The 13975-nt window shown below is 42.2% G+C and overlaps 1 protein-coding gene across 2 annotated transcripts in view; it reads left to right on the top strand.

The window, feature by feature from the left end:
• OSBPL1A (oxysterol binding protein like 1A) overlaps window positions 1-13975 on the top strand; it is a 71930-nt gene that overhangs the window by 23993 nt on the left and 33962 nt on the right. The window contains exon 1 of one of the 2 annotated variants that reach the window (XM_059815799.1): window positions 1266-1346. The exons of the other annotated variant lie outside the window; for it this stretch is intronic. The gene's annotated coding sequence lies outside the window, so the exon portion shown is untranslated. Of the gene's footprint in view, window positions 1-1265; window positions 1347-13975 lie in introns of those variants that run through there. 2 annotated transcript variants of the gene reach the window in all.

Raw genomic sequence — 13975 nt, forward strand, 5'->3', positions numbered from 1 at the left:
GCTCTGCTCTGGCAATAATTGGCAATTAAAACTGCCAAACTATCTTTGGGAGGATAACTCTCCAACAGTTGTTTTAAAAGCTGCTTTCCTGCCTGTGCTGTTGTCTCCAGGCCTTTTTTCATTGTCAACAGGACTGTTTGGCTGCAGCTTGTCTTGAGGGGAGGGGGCTCCTTGGTAGAGCTTCCCCAGAGAGGAATTACTTGCTCCACAATACCTTTCAACTGAATTGTGCATGTCCCGTGAAATCTGGTTCTCTCTAGAATGGAAGTGTTCTCAAGCTTGCTGCCTCTTTATCTTGCCTCTTTAAGGAGAGTTCTGGTATGCTGACAACTTAAGCAGTGGCTTCTTTTCCCCTCTAACTTGACTAAAGAGGAGAGGCTGCTACCTGAAGTGAGGATAACCACTGTGAACGCACTTTCTGCCTTTTAGAGAAGACTTTGTTTAGTATTGCCCATCGCTGTGCTGTGTTAATTGTAGCAAAATTGTGCAACATGCAAATGAAACTGCTAATACAGCACCAAAAAGATACCAAAGATACCTCTTCCACTTGTGTAAGAAACGGTGCAGGAGCGTGATATCCCAACGCTCTATCTGTCCGGTGCTTCTCCTCCCGCCCCGCGCGGCGTCTACCCCGCTGCCGCCGTGCAGGGCTCGGCGTCCCTTGTCGGTGGCGGCGGCGGCGGTGACGCTTCCGAGCGGCCACGGGAGAGCGCGGCCGGGTTCCTCGCCCGCCACCGGAGAAGGCGTGACCTCACCGCTCCGCACGGCGGGAGCTGCTGTGACGCCATAGCGGGGAGCGGGGGGTGGGGGAGCTTCCAAAAATAACCCACTGCGGCGGGGCTCCGTGCGGGGCGGCCCCGGCGGGCTCTGGGACCCGCGTACCCGCCGGGGCCGCCCCGCGCCGGCCCGGGGAGCCGTGGCCCCGCTCCGCCCGCGGCCCGTGAGCGGCGGGCAGGCGCCCCTGCCGCGAGGGCGGGGCAGGGGCGGGAGCGCTCGGCCTGGCAGGCCATGTTTAGCCATTTTTAGCTGGGAGCCGGCTGCCGCCCCGCTATCTCGGGTCGGTTTCCTCCGGCCCCTCTCCATCCCCCCGCCCTCAGCGGAACGCGCTGGCCCTGGCGGTGCGCGCCGCCGGGGCGCGGAGCAGCGCGCGCTGCGCGGGGCGGGCGCCACTCCCTTGCCCTGCGCCGCGCCGCGCTGCGCCGGGGCAGCCGCCCGAGTCCGCGGCGTGCTGCAAGGTGAAGGGGCCGCCCGCTGCGCTGCCCGGCCCGGCGGGTGCTGCTCCTGCTGCTGCAACTGCAACCCGCGCGGCTTTCCCAGCGGCTGCCTTCCCGAAATCGCGTGCCGCGGTATGTAGTGTGCACGATGGGTTGGGTTTTGGTTTTTTCCCCTCTTGACATTGGGATGAACGCTTCTGTGTCTGGCGGAGAAGGTGGAGATAAGCACAGATACTTTTCGCCGAACAGTTAAAACCTGAGGGGAAAAACAAAGATAACTTGGTTGCTTTAATCTGAGTATCTATTGAGGCGTTCGTATCGGAGCTAGTGCAACTCCAAACGTTTTCTGCAGTGACTTTGGCACAAGGTTAGTAAGTATTGTTTCAAAGCAGGACTTCCCTTGTATTATTTCTAGCAGGTGCTAGAACCTGCATTGCAAAAGCAGTTTGATTCTAGTGTTTTTATATTCCAAGGTATTTTTATATAGTTGTAGGAGAAGTTTAACTTAAGGTTCTTTGCACGCTATTATCTCTGCTAGATTTTCTGGGTGAGTTTAAAATTTATCTCCAATACTTGAGCTGCATGTACTGAAGCTGTATGAAACTGATAGGAAAGGCGTTCTTTAAAGAAATAAGCTTTTTTTTTAGCTTACCAGTGCATGATACCAGTGCATGATAAAGTGTGCTGATGAGTATCTTGACTCTCATAAATTTCACTTTTACCATCAAAGGTTATATTTAACAGTAAATTAAGAGCTCTTAGAACAAATAGCAGTTGTAAGCCGACTTCATTTGTAGTCTGTATATGGCTTTTATCTTCTTCCTTTGTTTGTAGGTGTTGTCATTCTTTCTAGTTTTTGGTTTTTTGTTTGTTTTTTTTTTTAAAGGGGATTTGTTTACAAGCTGATGATAAACCTTAGCTGAAGATAAGGGATTCAGAAAAGGTTTATTCATTTTTTTGGTTTAAATGAGTTGTATACTCAGCTAGGTAGAATTTGTCATAGCAAATTAAGCTTGTAATATTTACAGAAACTTTAAGGTTGAAATACTGTGGGTCACAGTCCTTGGATTTAGTTAGCATGTTACACCATGGTAAAGCTATCTCGTGTACGTGTAACTGACATACTGTAAGTAAAAAATGTACACGCAATTCAACTAGCAAATATTAATCTCTAAAAGTTCAGTGTACTGACTTAGTTTATTTCATATTTCTTGGAAACGTGATTGAATGTCCACGGGTTAGATGTGTCTGTGCGTGTTCTTGTGGATGAATGCGTGCCTGCTCTTTGGGATACAAATAGTTGTCTTTAATATGTGTTTGGTTTGTGGTCTGGGGGACGTGTATGAGCATAACTGTTACCACTTAGACCTACTGCCTTACTGGATTGCGAATGAAGAAGGTGCCTGTAAACTGTGTCCAGGTGACTCTTTAATGAGACTTTTCATTATTTGTTTCCTTGTGGGGGTGGAGGTGAGGGGAGCAGTGATGACACTCTGCAGTCAAGGGAGAACTATTGATATGGGCACCCTGAGCAAATCTGTCTAGAAAAGTCCTGGAGTCCATCAGCAGTCCTTTTCTGCCACCTGGCAATATAGTCAGCTACATTAATCTGTCAGGTATTGGGAGCCTTTGGTGTGGGGGAGGGAGAGATGAAGAGGGGGTGAGGGACTCAACTAAAATCAGGGAAGCTAAGAAAGAGGTTAATTTTACGATTTTTGAGTTAGGGCTGGGGAGGGGATCATGTCATGACTGGCTGTTGTACTAGACCCAGACCCATAGAGTCCTTAGCCCCTCAACTCATGAAACAAGTGCCTGTGTTTCTCTGCTCTTTTCTCCTTGCGCTTAGAAACAGGTGACAGCCCTATTTTTTTTTTTTTCTTCCTTTCAGTCACTGGAGCAGAACAGAGCAATTCTGTTGTCCCTTCTGTTCTGTGGCTCTGGCTGAAAGTAGTGGAAATCAAGGCAAGACCTCAGTGTGTCAAGATCTGTAGACAATACCCCAAACAACTGAAACGCTGTTCAGCTTGTAAACTTGGGGAAAGGAGGAGAGCAGTTTTCAGGCAGTTGATGATAATTGCACTAGGCACAGCAAGAGGTGTCTGGTGTTGAGAGACTCAAGGTGTGTCTGCATCAAGAAAACCTTTATTGGCTGTATGAGTCTCTAACTGACTTGATCCTATTTCTTCCCTTCTCCTCCAAATGAGTAGAAATGTACTAAAAGTACCTAGTGCAGCTTGAATCTTGTTTGAAAGTAATAAGTTAATTGGAAGGTTCTCTATGCTCAAACAGGTGCCCAGGTAAAGACTGATACTTTTCCCTTATGCAGAAAAGCATGGGATATAATGTGTTGTGAAATTATGTATAGGCCATGTAAAAGAACAAAGCTACCCACAGGAAAGTCATTTGGCAGGTTGTTTCTCCTGGTAAAACGTCAGCAGTTCTAGTCACGCCTTGATGATTCTTGCTGTACTCATTTTTGGGTGCTGTACATGCATACATCTTTCACCTGTGCTAAAGCTTTAAAGATGAGATATTAAAATCAGAGGAACTTGGTAGTGAAATGTTTGCGGATGGCATAGTGTTCTTCCTCTGGAAGTGTTTTCTTTCTGCCACTGAACTGCAGCCTTACAGATAGAAGTCTAGCTACAGGTCTGTGAAGACAGCATCCTTATCAGCATTATGTAAAGCAGTTTAGTGAGTTCAAAGTATCTAGGAAATAGGGGAGTTAAAGAACATAACTTTTTTTCAGAGACTTTCCTACAGCAGCTAAGACTGAATTAGGTCAGCAGAGTGGGCAGAGAAGCTAAGCAGCATCCCAGACAGAAACCTGTTAGAATAACAAATACTGGGACTCCATTCAGGGAAAAGATAAGTAAATATTACTGCTTTCCTTTTGTAAAAGGGTATTATGTGTGTTGACAGAATGCTTATGTTTTGAAGCAGTTAGGATCCTTGGTCAAGTGCCGTGTATAGGAGAGGCTTCTGGGTGGCAGACAGTCCTGGCTGACAGAAGGATGCCTGGATGTTACTATAGGGCAAAAGATGAATGCTACTGGTCTTTGTAGTACAACAGGGTCCCAACTTTTTTTTCCCCTTAAGAGTGTGCACTTAAAAAGTTAACCTTTTTCCTTGTAGCTGGTGATACATTTGAATATAATTTATTGGCAAAGTGACTTACTAATTTCTAGTGACAGGGAAGCTTGCTGACTTGTAGCTCTATGAGCCTGTGTGAGAGCTGGTCACACAACTTCTCTGAGGGCATTCTCCACTTGGTACTGCATTGCCCAACTCAAAGCACACTGCTAACCTGTTCTTGCACTTTCCAGAGTGGATTAATCCTTTTTCAAAGCTTGGCTTGTAGTTTTTTTGGGTTTTTTTTTCTTGGCAGTTGTTAAGCAGCCTTGTGTAAACTGTCATCCATTTGTGGGCCTCTGGGGAAACATAGTGTAAAAACATACTAGTTTGAAATGAAACCCCTTCTCACTGGGCTTCTGCAGCTCCCACTCTGAGGTTTACTTCGGAGGTCTTGTCTATGACTTGTTTGGGGATTTTATTTTTTAATGCAAAAACATGGAGGAAAGGGGCTTAGCTGAGACTGCGGGGAGGAAAGATCAAGCAGCAATCAAGTTTAATAGAATAGTATCTGATATAGTAAGCTTCTAAAACAGGAATTAGCAATTCTGTTTTCTGTGTATGTACCTGAAAAATGGTGCTCTTGTTTCTGTGTAAGGTGATAGAGAGGAACAAAAAAGAAATACATGACACGGAAACTTTCTGTGTTCTCGCTGCTTACTGCTATGAGGATATTGTTTGTTTTCCTTCCTGTCATGCTTGGAAAACAAACTGGAGTGAGAAGGGTGCACACTTTTATCCTTCTAGTGTCATTGTGATTTTGTAATGGCATGTAAAGCTGATCAGCTTGTTTTCAGTGTTCTGGCTTAATGTGTATCTGATGTGTTTTGGAAGAATGGATGAACAGCAGAGTTCTAAAACTTGCTAGTTCCCAGACAGCCAGTGTATTGTCAGCTAAACACTAGTAGCATTTCAGAAAAAAAATGAAGCAGCAAAAAACAGAGTTTAAGGCTGAACCTCTGTGCATAGTACCATACTTGTTAACTTCATGTTTGCTGGGATTTTGCAAGCATGTGAGATATTTGACTGCTGCTGCAGTCAAGTTAGTGGTCTGGTTTTGTCTCAGCTGCATAAAACATCAGACTGCTGAACTGGATGACTGCGGTCACACATGTTTACTAATTCTCTGGAGATGTATTCTCCTTCTTGAACTTTCTTGAAACTTAGGGTTTTTATAATGCCTTTTTCCTTGTAAAGCTGATAAAAGCTAGTTTCTTAGAATAATAATAAAAAAGTAAATTTCATGTAGCCTGTCCAGTACTGCATATTAACACATGCTATTGAGGGAGATACGATATTTAAGTTTTTATTACTCATGTAGTTTGTGGGGGTTGTTTTAAAGGCATTGTCTCTAAGTACTCTAAGTAACTTAAGGCTTCATGTCACTTATCTGTTGTCAAAATGTCTTAAGTTTGCCATGGGGTGGGATTTTTGGTATGTTTTATTTGGTCTCCTTAAAAGTCAGTGATTTCAGGTCTCTTGCCTTATGGCCTGGTAGGCTGTCCATGTGCAATTGTGTAACCTTTCCTTGAATAAAGGAGGTTGACTGAGTCTAAACTTATTTTCTGCTGTTCTTTGCTGTGTCTTTAGTTGGTGTATTTTAGTCACTTCTGGTTCCATGAAATATAGGGGTCTTCTAGCTATGAAGAATAAAATGGATGATCTCCCATTTAGACAGTACTAGTGCATGGGGGAGGGTGTGGTGTGGTCTTTTTGGTTTTGTGTTTTTTTTTTTACTTCACCTGGCCACAATCATGGCTTTTCAACCAGAACTGCTTTTTTCACTTTTTTTATTCAATGATTCCTTAGAGCTGATACCATTTTTATAATAGAGGTAAACCATTGTGGGATTTGACCTCTTCTCTGATTTTTAATCTCATGAACCAAATGTATACTTGTTGGCCTCTCTCTCTCCCAGACTGCCAGTGACTTTAAAAGCTTTTTTGCTTTTAATGTTAATATTCAGAAGTGTGTTAATCTCTGCTTGCTGTGCTATCCAGTGAAGAAATGCGTTTGTATAATGCTGAGTCTGAGTCACTGAAGTTATCAGTAGAATTGGTAAATGGGCTCTGTTTCGAAAGTGTTTATGTACTGAAAATAAATCACTGGTAGTATAGTTTTCCTTTGAAGGTACATGCCAGGCTTGGTCATCAAGGAATGTTAGTAACCTCTTCTCCAGAGTGCTTGTAGTGTTCTTAATATCACCCCCTTTTAAATGCATCAATAATATACTTTAAAAATAAATGTGCTCAGTGTTATGTACAAATGTGAAATGCAGGCCTATGTTATCCTATAAGGATAGCTGATGAGCACACACAAAGCAAATGATGCTGTTTATTCAGCTGAGCTGAATGTTGCTGCAAAGGAGAGAGCCTCTTATGAATAACGTGTATCTGTTTGTTGTGAATATCCTGAAGAGTCCAGTATAAGAGGATGTCCAGCTTTGACGTAAGGATAGACCTCATCTGAATATCTTGTCTTTATAGAATGCATTTGGGAGTGACACCTGTGATGTGCTTACTTAGCTTGCGTAGCTTCATGTTAAGCCGCTTGTAAGGTAAACGTGGACCAAGTCAGTGGTTTTGAATAGGAACGTTTTCCTTCCTCTCATACTTGTCACTGCTACATTATTGTGTTAAAACTTGGACATCAATGCAATAACTCTTGGATCCATAGGTACACTGGGAGACTTTAAGAATGGCTTTAAAGCATGCCTGTTTGAAGGAAGTCTGCAGCATACATCATAATGTATGGGTACTCCTTAGTTTAGAAGTAGAACAGTTTAGTCACAGAAGCAGACTATAAACTTTTTCATCTGCTTCAGAGAGTTTTGTGCTGCCAAAGCTACACTGCTTCCACAACATAAGCTTGTTTAGATATCTTGTTTGACACTTAAATAGAAATACAGCTTCCTATTAATCTTAAAATTTAATAGTGTTGCTATTGCAGGTCCCTTTCTTTTGAGTAAAGAGCTATGGTGGGCGAAGGGGTAGGGAGAGCAAAACTACTCTCGCCTTGTCTAGAAACATTCAGTTTAATTGGCCAGAGCATCAGGCTCTAGGCCTTGTGCAGGTCTACCGTAGCAGAATAGCATCTGCAGGAACTTGGAGGGTTTGAACTGATAGACATGAACTAATGGGGCAGAGTCATACACAGGAATTTTTATCACTGTGGTGGGGAATAATCTCAAGTTGTCAAGATAATGGTATAGCTTTTTTAGGTAATGTGTTAATCCATATATGTCAGTAGTTTATACCTTTCTAGAAATGCCAACGAGACTATTAATTGTGGAAGTATTCTGTGCTATGCATGCAAATTGGATTGTCTGTTGTTCTAGTGAAACACCTTGCTGCAAGGTCAGACAAATCAAATTGAGGTGAAAACAAGCTGGCTGAGCCTTTAAGACAGCTTGAAACCTTAGACAGTTGTATCTGTGCCTATGGATAGCAGAAGTCTAGTTTTGTCTGACCTGTATCTATCTCCTCCAGCTCTGAAGCCACATTTCAGACTAAGGGTTAAACACTAATCTCACAGAATAACAAAATGGCTGAGGTTGGAAGGGACGTCTGGAGGTCCTCTGGTCCAACCCCCCTGCTCAGGCAGGGCCACCTAGAGCTGGGGGCCAAGGACCATGTTCACGTGGCTTTTGAGTACCTCCAAGGATGGAGACTCCACAACATCTGTGGGCAACTTGTACCTGTGCTCAGTCACCCTCACAGTAAAAGAAGTGTTTCTTGATGTTCAGAGGGAATTCCTGTGTTTCAGCTTGTGCCCATTACCTCTTGTCCTGTCAATGGGCATCACTGAGAAGAGCGTGGCTCCGTTGCCTTTGCACCCTCCCTTCAGGTATTTATATAGATCAATGGGATCCACCCTGAGCCTTCTCTGCTGTAGCCTGAGCAGCCCTCAGACATCCACACAGTACTTAAGAGGCAGTCCAGTACAGTAGTTTTAGACAATTTCAGGGAACCGTGTGTCACAGATCAGCTGATAACATACAGTCAGTGTTTACTATTGTCTTTGCTCCCACATGCAATTTATTGAATCTAAAAAACAGCGTGTCACTCTGTGCTGTCAGATCCTTCTTCAGCTTGCGGTGTGGAGAACTCTTGGTGTTCCTTTAGACTTAGGCTTTAATCAAATCTACCTTCTAGTTTTATTCTAGCAGGCAGTGGTTTTTATTGGAGAAGTTCATAAAAGAGCTTACTAGAAGTTTAGCTGGGGCCACTTCTTCCTCTGAACTGTAGATGCTACTGGATTGCATATCGGCGAGTACTAAATAGAAGATTTATCAGTAAATAGCTTCACTACAGTGTTAAGTATTTATCTCAGGGGAGAAGCAGGCTTGTTTTACCTACTCAATTCATCTTTAGTTACTGTTTGCACAAGAAGCACCTGAGTAGCAATGAGTAACACACTGAATTCTTGCAACAATGTAAAAAAAACCCCAAAACCAACCAAGCAAAAAAAACCCTCCAAAACAACCCAACAACAATAACAAAAGACCCGGCACCAGATAAAGGCAAAAGTGTTTGAGATCATTCATAAGGAGAGAAGATATGTTCCACTGAGTAAGAATATTTGGATTGTCTAGCTGTTCTGCATGGTAATGGTGGTGTTCTATAGTGTCTCCTTGTAACATATCAGTAGGTATCATATTTTTTGGATAATTGTAGTGGTTTTGGACTCTAGCAATTATTTCTAACAAAAATAAGAACTGGGAGGCAGTATTTCAGATTTCATTCTCAAGATGTAAATATCTTTTTGCTAATTTGATCTAAGGTTGTGAACTTTCCGTTTGGATTTCCGTAGCCCACAGCATAGTTATCTGTCTGCCCTAGCTGCAGGATGAACTTCTGTACAACATACTTTAGTTTCAGGAAATGTCTTATCAGCCGACCCAGGGCCTAGCTGATGTCTGACGGCTGTTGCCTGCTTCTTAGGAGTAAGGTCAATACAGTGTCTTGGAGGGAAATTGTCCCTAATAAAAGACAAACTTCGTAATGCTGCAAATCCTTCTAAAATCTGAAGCAGAAGGGGGATTTCTGCATTTGTGTCTGTCTATGAAGTCTGATTCTTTAATATTGGAAAGTTGAGAAGAGCCTGTTGTGGGCTATAGCATATGAGAATGCTTTCCAATGTGGATTTCGTTTGGAGATCAGAACTCCAGCATGGTATTGTGAAACTCAACTTCTGGCCTATGTAGGAGTTGAACTTTCTTAATTTTTAACTAGTTTGGTTAGCATCCAAAATGAAATGAAAACTAGCAAATAAGACGTCTGAGGTTTTCATAAATGCAGAACAACTGTACAGCATGCATGTTTGTTTTGGAATTGCTTTTTTTAAAAAGCTGTCAGTTATTCTTCATAAATAATTAATAAGATTCCCAGTGCGGAGCTTGTGGAATGGACAACCAGCTTCAGAAAGTGTTAATTTTTTAATAGGAAGCTGGCTTCACTCTGAGTCAACAATGCGTCCAGTTGTGTAGCAGCACTAGTAAGGCAGTAAGAGCCAACAAAAACATGACAGTTGCTTCAAAAGAGAGAACATTAATGCATGCATTTTCTATGATCCAACTGGGAAGAAGTAGGGGGGAGGTGATACAAAGGGGTTGATCAAAGTAATCGGTGGTGTATACTGAAAAATACTTAAGGGAAGTCGCTAGATCAAAACTGCCTTAAGATCTATTTTTCAAAACAGTCCTTAAGAATAAAAAGGAAATGTTTCCTGTGTGCGTTCTTAAGAACCCTTACATCTTGAAGTCTGGTCTCTCTGTTGGTGAGAGTAGCAAACTTCAAAGATGTCCAGAGTCTGTCAAAGGGAGGATAAGCAAAAAAAGTCCCTACCAGATCTGAAAACATGCAGCAATATACTGTTCTAGTCCTGTTGGCATCAGTGTAACATAACAGCTTGAATGAGGCCCTTAGTTTGGGTAAGGTTACTTGTGGCCTATGCCTCTGAGGAAATAGATGCTTAATCTCATTAGGGCAGCAAAATATCTTTGGGGTGTGGTGTTTTTTTCTGGTAATCTTGTAGCTCTGCAACTTGAAATGAGCTTCCCAAACGTGTACATCACTGCTGATGTCATTCAGTCCCAGCTTGTTTTGGCATAAGCTATTGGCAAATGTGAATAGCAGCCATATTTGATTTCAGCTTTACTCAGAATAGAAACAATACTTAACAGAAAATGACAAAATCAGAAGGCTTTTTGTTTGAACTCCTGATATTTGACTAATCATTATAATACTGGAACACTAGTAGGGACTGAATGCACTCTGGAAACTGGCAAGTTCTGCAGCTCTCAAACTGAAGTAGACTTCATGAGACTTACCAGTTTACAGTTAAATCATCTAAGTAACATGTAGAAAACAAATACTTTCGAGAGGAAGACATGGAATTGCCATTAAGTCTTAGTTTAGAAACAAACCAGAAGAAGCTAGGTTAATTCTTGACCAATGCAGAATCACTTTGAAGAAAGTGGTTTCTCTGATAGAACAGCTTAAACCCAAGTTTTTAAGCCAAAACCATCTTTCTAATCTGCAATCGGAAATTAAGTCTTTGCAGTTTGTTCTTGCACTCCTAGACGGGTTCTTGGCTCAGAACTGTGACATTCTCCGCTGGTTAAAACTGCAGTGCTTCATCAGCCTCCGAATAAACAAACTTTCACATAGCCAAATGTGGAAGCAGGAGAAGGGAAGGAAGGCAGCAAGCTCCATGTTGAGGAGGAAGTGTCAGTGTCTTAGGAGGGAAAGGTGGGAGGCAAACAGTCTTTGTCCCTAGCATGTGGCTAGTTCAGAAACTGTTAATCCAGGCAGTCTTGAATTACTTATTTTTATAACAGACTTGTATGTTGGAAGAAGGGTGCTGACTGCTCGCAGCATCTCCAGCTCTTCTCTTGAATAACAATTCTCTTACTGCCTTCATGTCTGTGTTGACATGATCCTGCCAGAGTCTGAGTTTCTTTTGTGTGGATGATAGCTTGGCTCTTGCTTCTAGCAGTGGTTCCACTGTCTCTTTCTAAGTTTTATGATTGTATCTGGTCCTTTCCTTCATTAGAAGAGTTTTATTTTTTTAATAAATCAAATACAGAGAAAAATTATAACTCTGTACTCGGAAGAATGAAGTGTAGCCTTTCCAAATCAGCCCTGCTAAACTCCTCCTCTTGAACTTTTGAGGTGAACGTTTGTAGTTGACTAACAATGAATCCTTGTGTTCATCTGGGGAGTGATTGAGGCAGAGCCTTATGACTTGATTTACGAAGTCTTTGGTTTCTTCTGTAGGCTTTGAGTTGGGATCTAAGTGAACAGATTACCAGGACTTCAAATTGGTGTGTATGGGGTTTGCTTGTGTGTATGGGGGCCTTTCAGCCTTTGTACAAAAAGGAACTTTATTGGTGATGTTTCCTGTATATGGGTCTGGAAGAAAGCAAAATGTTACATTAGCCTTCTGAGTTTTTTTTTTCTCTTTTGAATTTGATGATCTCAGTAAGATGTACTCTGCTGTAGCTGTAGATTCAGCAGGCCAGACTTCTGAGATGAAGACTGATGCTGTCTTGTGATACAGTAAGTAACCCTTTACCTATCATCAGTGAGCTCAGCTTACCTCCTTGATTAACTGATCGCATCTTGTTTTGCATTTCAGTAGTTGCAGTAGCAGTAGTTCAAGTCACTGGCAAGTGCTATCTAACTATTCTATTTTTAACTAGAGATCTGACAGATCTCTGAAGCTGGGTAAATGGTAAGCTTATAGCACAGAGAGAGAGAAAACCTAAGCAAGAAACAATGGCTGAAGTAAAGCATGACTTTTTTTTTTGGCGCAGTCCTCTGTAGCCTGGGGTGAGCCAAGGCTATTACGAAGTTTACAAGAGCTAGTTTACTCTAGCAAATGAAGAGTTATGATACAAGGCCTTAACGTATGTTAAGATAGCAGATGTTTGTCACAAGTTCCTTGTGGTTGATGGTGATGGGGAGTGGTGAGTCAGCAGGGGGACTCTGTGTGGAAAGGCCTGTGTGTAAACAGGTAAGAACTCCAAAAGTTTTGTATAAAATATTTACATGCTTTAGGAATCTAGTGATGTGTTCATGAAACTGATTGCATCTGTTTGGGAAGGCTTTGTTTTTGCTTTAATGTGAGCTGTCACGCTTGCAGTTTTATGATGTATCATAGGAGTATTCATAAAGCACTCGTTCCTTTCTCTAGTACTTCAAATACCTGAGGCGTGCTTGCAAAGAAACATACTGAAACTAAAACTGTTCCTGGTTTTTGGGGGTGGAGGGGGGGAGGTTTAGGAGAAAAGCAGGATTATACATATTCATATCATATACTAATGTGTGCTTAGTGGGAGTTAAGTCCCATGAGTAGAGGTAAAAATCATGCCTTTTTATTTATTTATTTTCTTTCTGGAAAACTTCCTCTATTGAAGCTCAAATGTGGTTAAAACTATGAGAACTCCACGTGAGAGCAACTGGTTTCAGTTTTCACTTCAGTAGCAGCTTAAGCAACAATTTAGTCCTACTCTACGTAGCAGAAAATCTAAAAGCACTTCTTCGTAGAAGCATGTCCTGTAGAATTAGTGCTGCAGTAGAATGCTTCAAAGTTAGCTAACAAAATGTATAGAACTATTCCATTCCTAAACAGATATGCCTTTCGAAAATATTCAAAGTCTTTACATTTCTTCCATGATGAAATGAAAAGGCAGGTTTTGTTCAAGACATGGAGGCAGACCTGAACTCTTGAAACTATGTAGTTCTCATTCTACATTAAATGTAAAAGAGTAAGAGATTTACTCAGCACTAGTTTAAACTGGTCATCACAAAGAACTGGCTTATGCAAGAAGGCGCTAGCAATAGGGACTGTATTGTACTAACGGCAAAATTGCAACTATGTGAGCTCGTCTGTTAGAATAGACGAACAGTGTACGTATCAAACTGTCTGTATTGAGGTTGTGATTTGTACTATTGGCCTCAGATTTTTTTGGTAGTGTTTTTTGTTTGATGTGAAGATCACAGAAGGGAAAGAATCCTCGCTTTGGATTCTCAGTGCTTCCTGTGAATAGTTCTCCATAGGGTAATGTGTTACAACACAGAGCTTTGTAGGTTCTGTCTTTCAGGATAGTATGTCCTGTTGGAGTAGCTGACCCTGGAAATTAACAGTTTCATATAAATAGATGTAGTGTGAAACAAGTGGCAGGTTTGATTGGCATTTACTTCATTTCAGAAGCAGGATTACATTGCTTAATGTCTGGAGAAGTCCACAGAAAACTGTCAGTTCTACTGTAGCAGCATTTTTCTAATTCCTTGGTTATATGTTAATTTCCAGCCAGGTGTTAGGCCAGCCCTTAGCTTGCTACTGAAAACTTGCACCTTGCATCTGTGCTTCGTGGCCAATGTCCCTAAGCGGTGCCATTTTTGGGAGGATGGAACTTCTGTGGCAGTTGGACAAAGCCATTCATTTTGAAAACAAAAACCCCACTTCTGAGTAGTCACGGGCATTGGTGAGGCAGTGTCATAGGCTGCTTTCCTGCACTCAGCTTACTGCAGAGCAGAATTGGTACACGGCGTACTGACACTCCGACAGAGTCTGACTTCAGATCCCCTGGTGGTTGCTATGTGAAAGAGGTAGTTCTCCCT

Source organism: Gavia stellata, chromosome 3, assembly GCF_030936135.1.
Source record: "Gavia stellata isolate bGavSte3 chromosome 3, bGavSte3.hap2, whole genome shotgun sequence".
Lineage (NCBI taxonomy): Eukaryota > Metazoa > Chordata > Aves > Gaviiformes > Gaviidae > Gavia > Gavia stellata.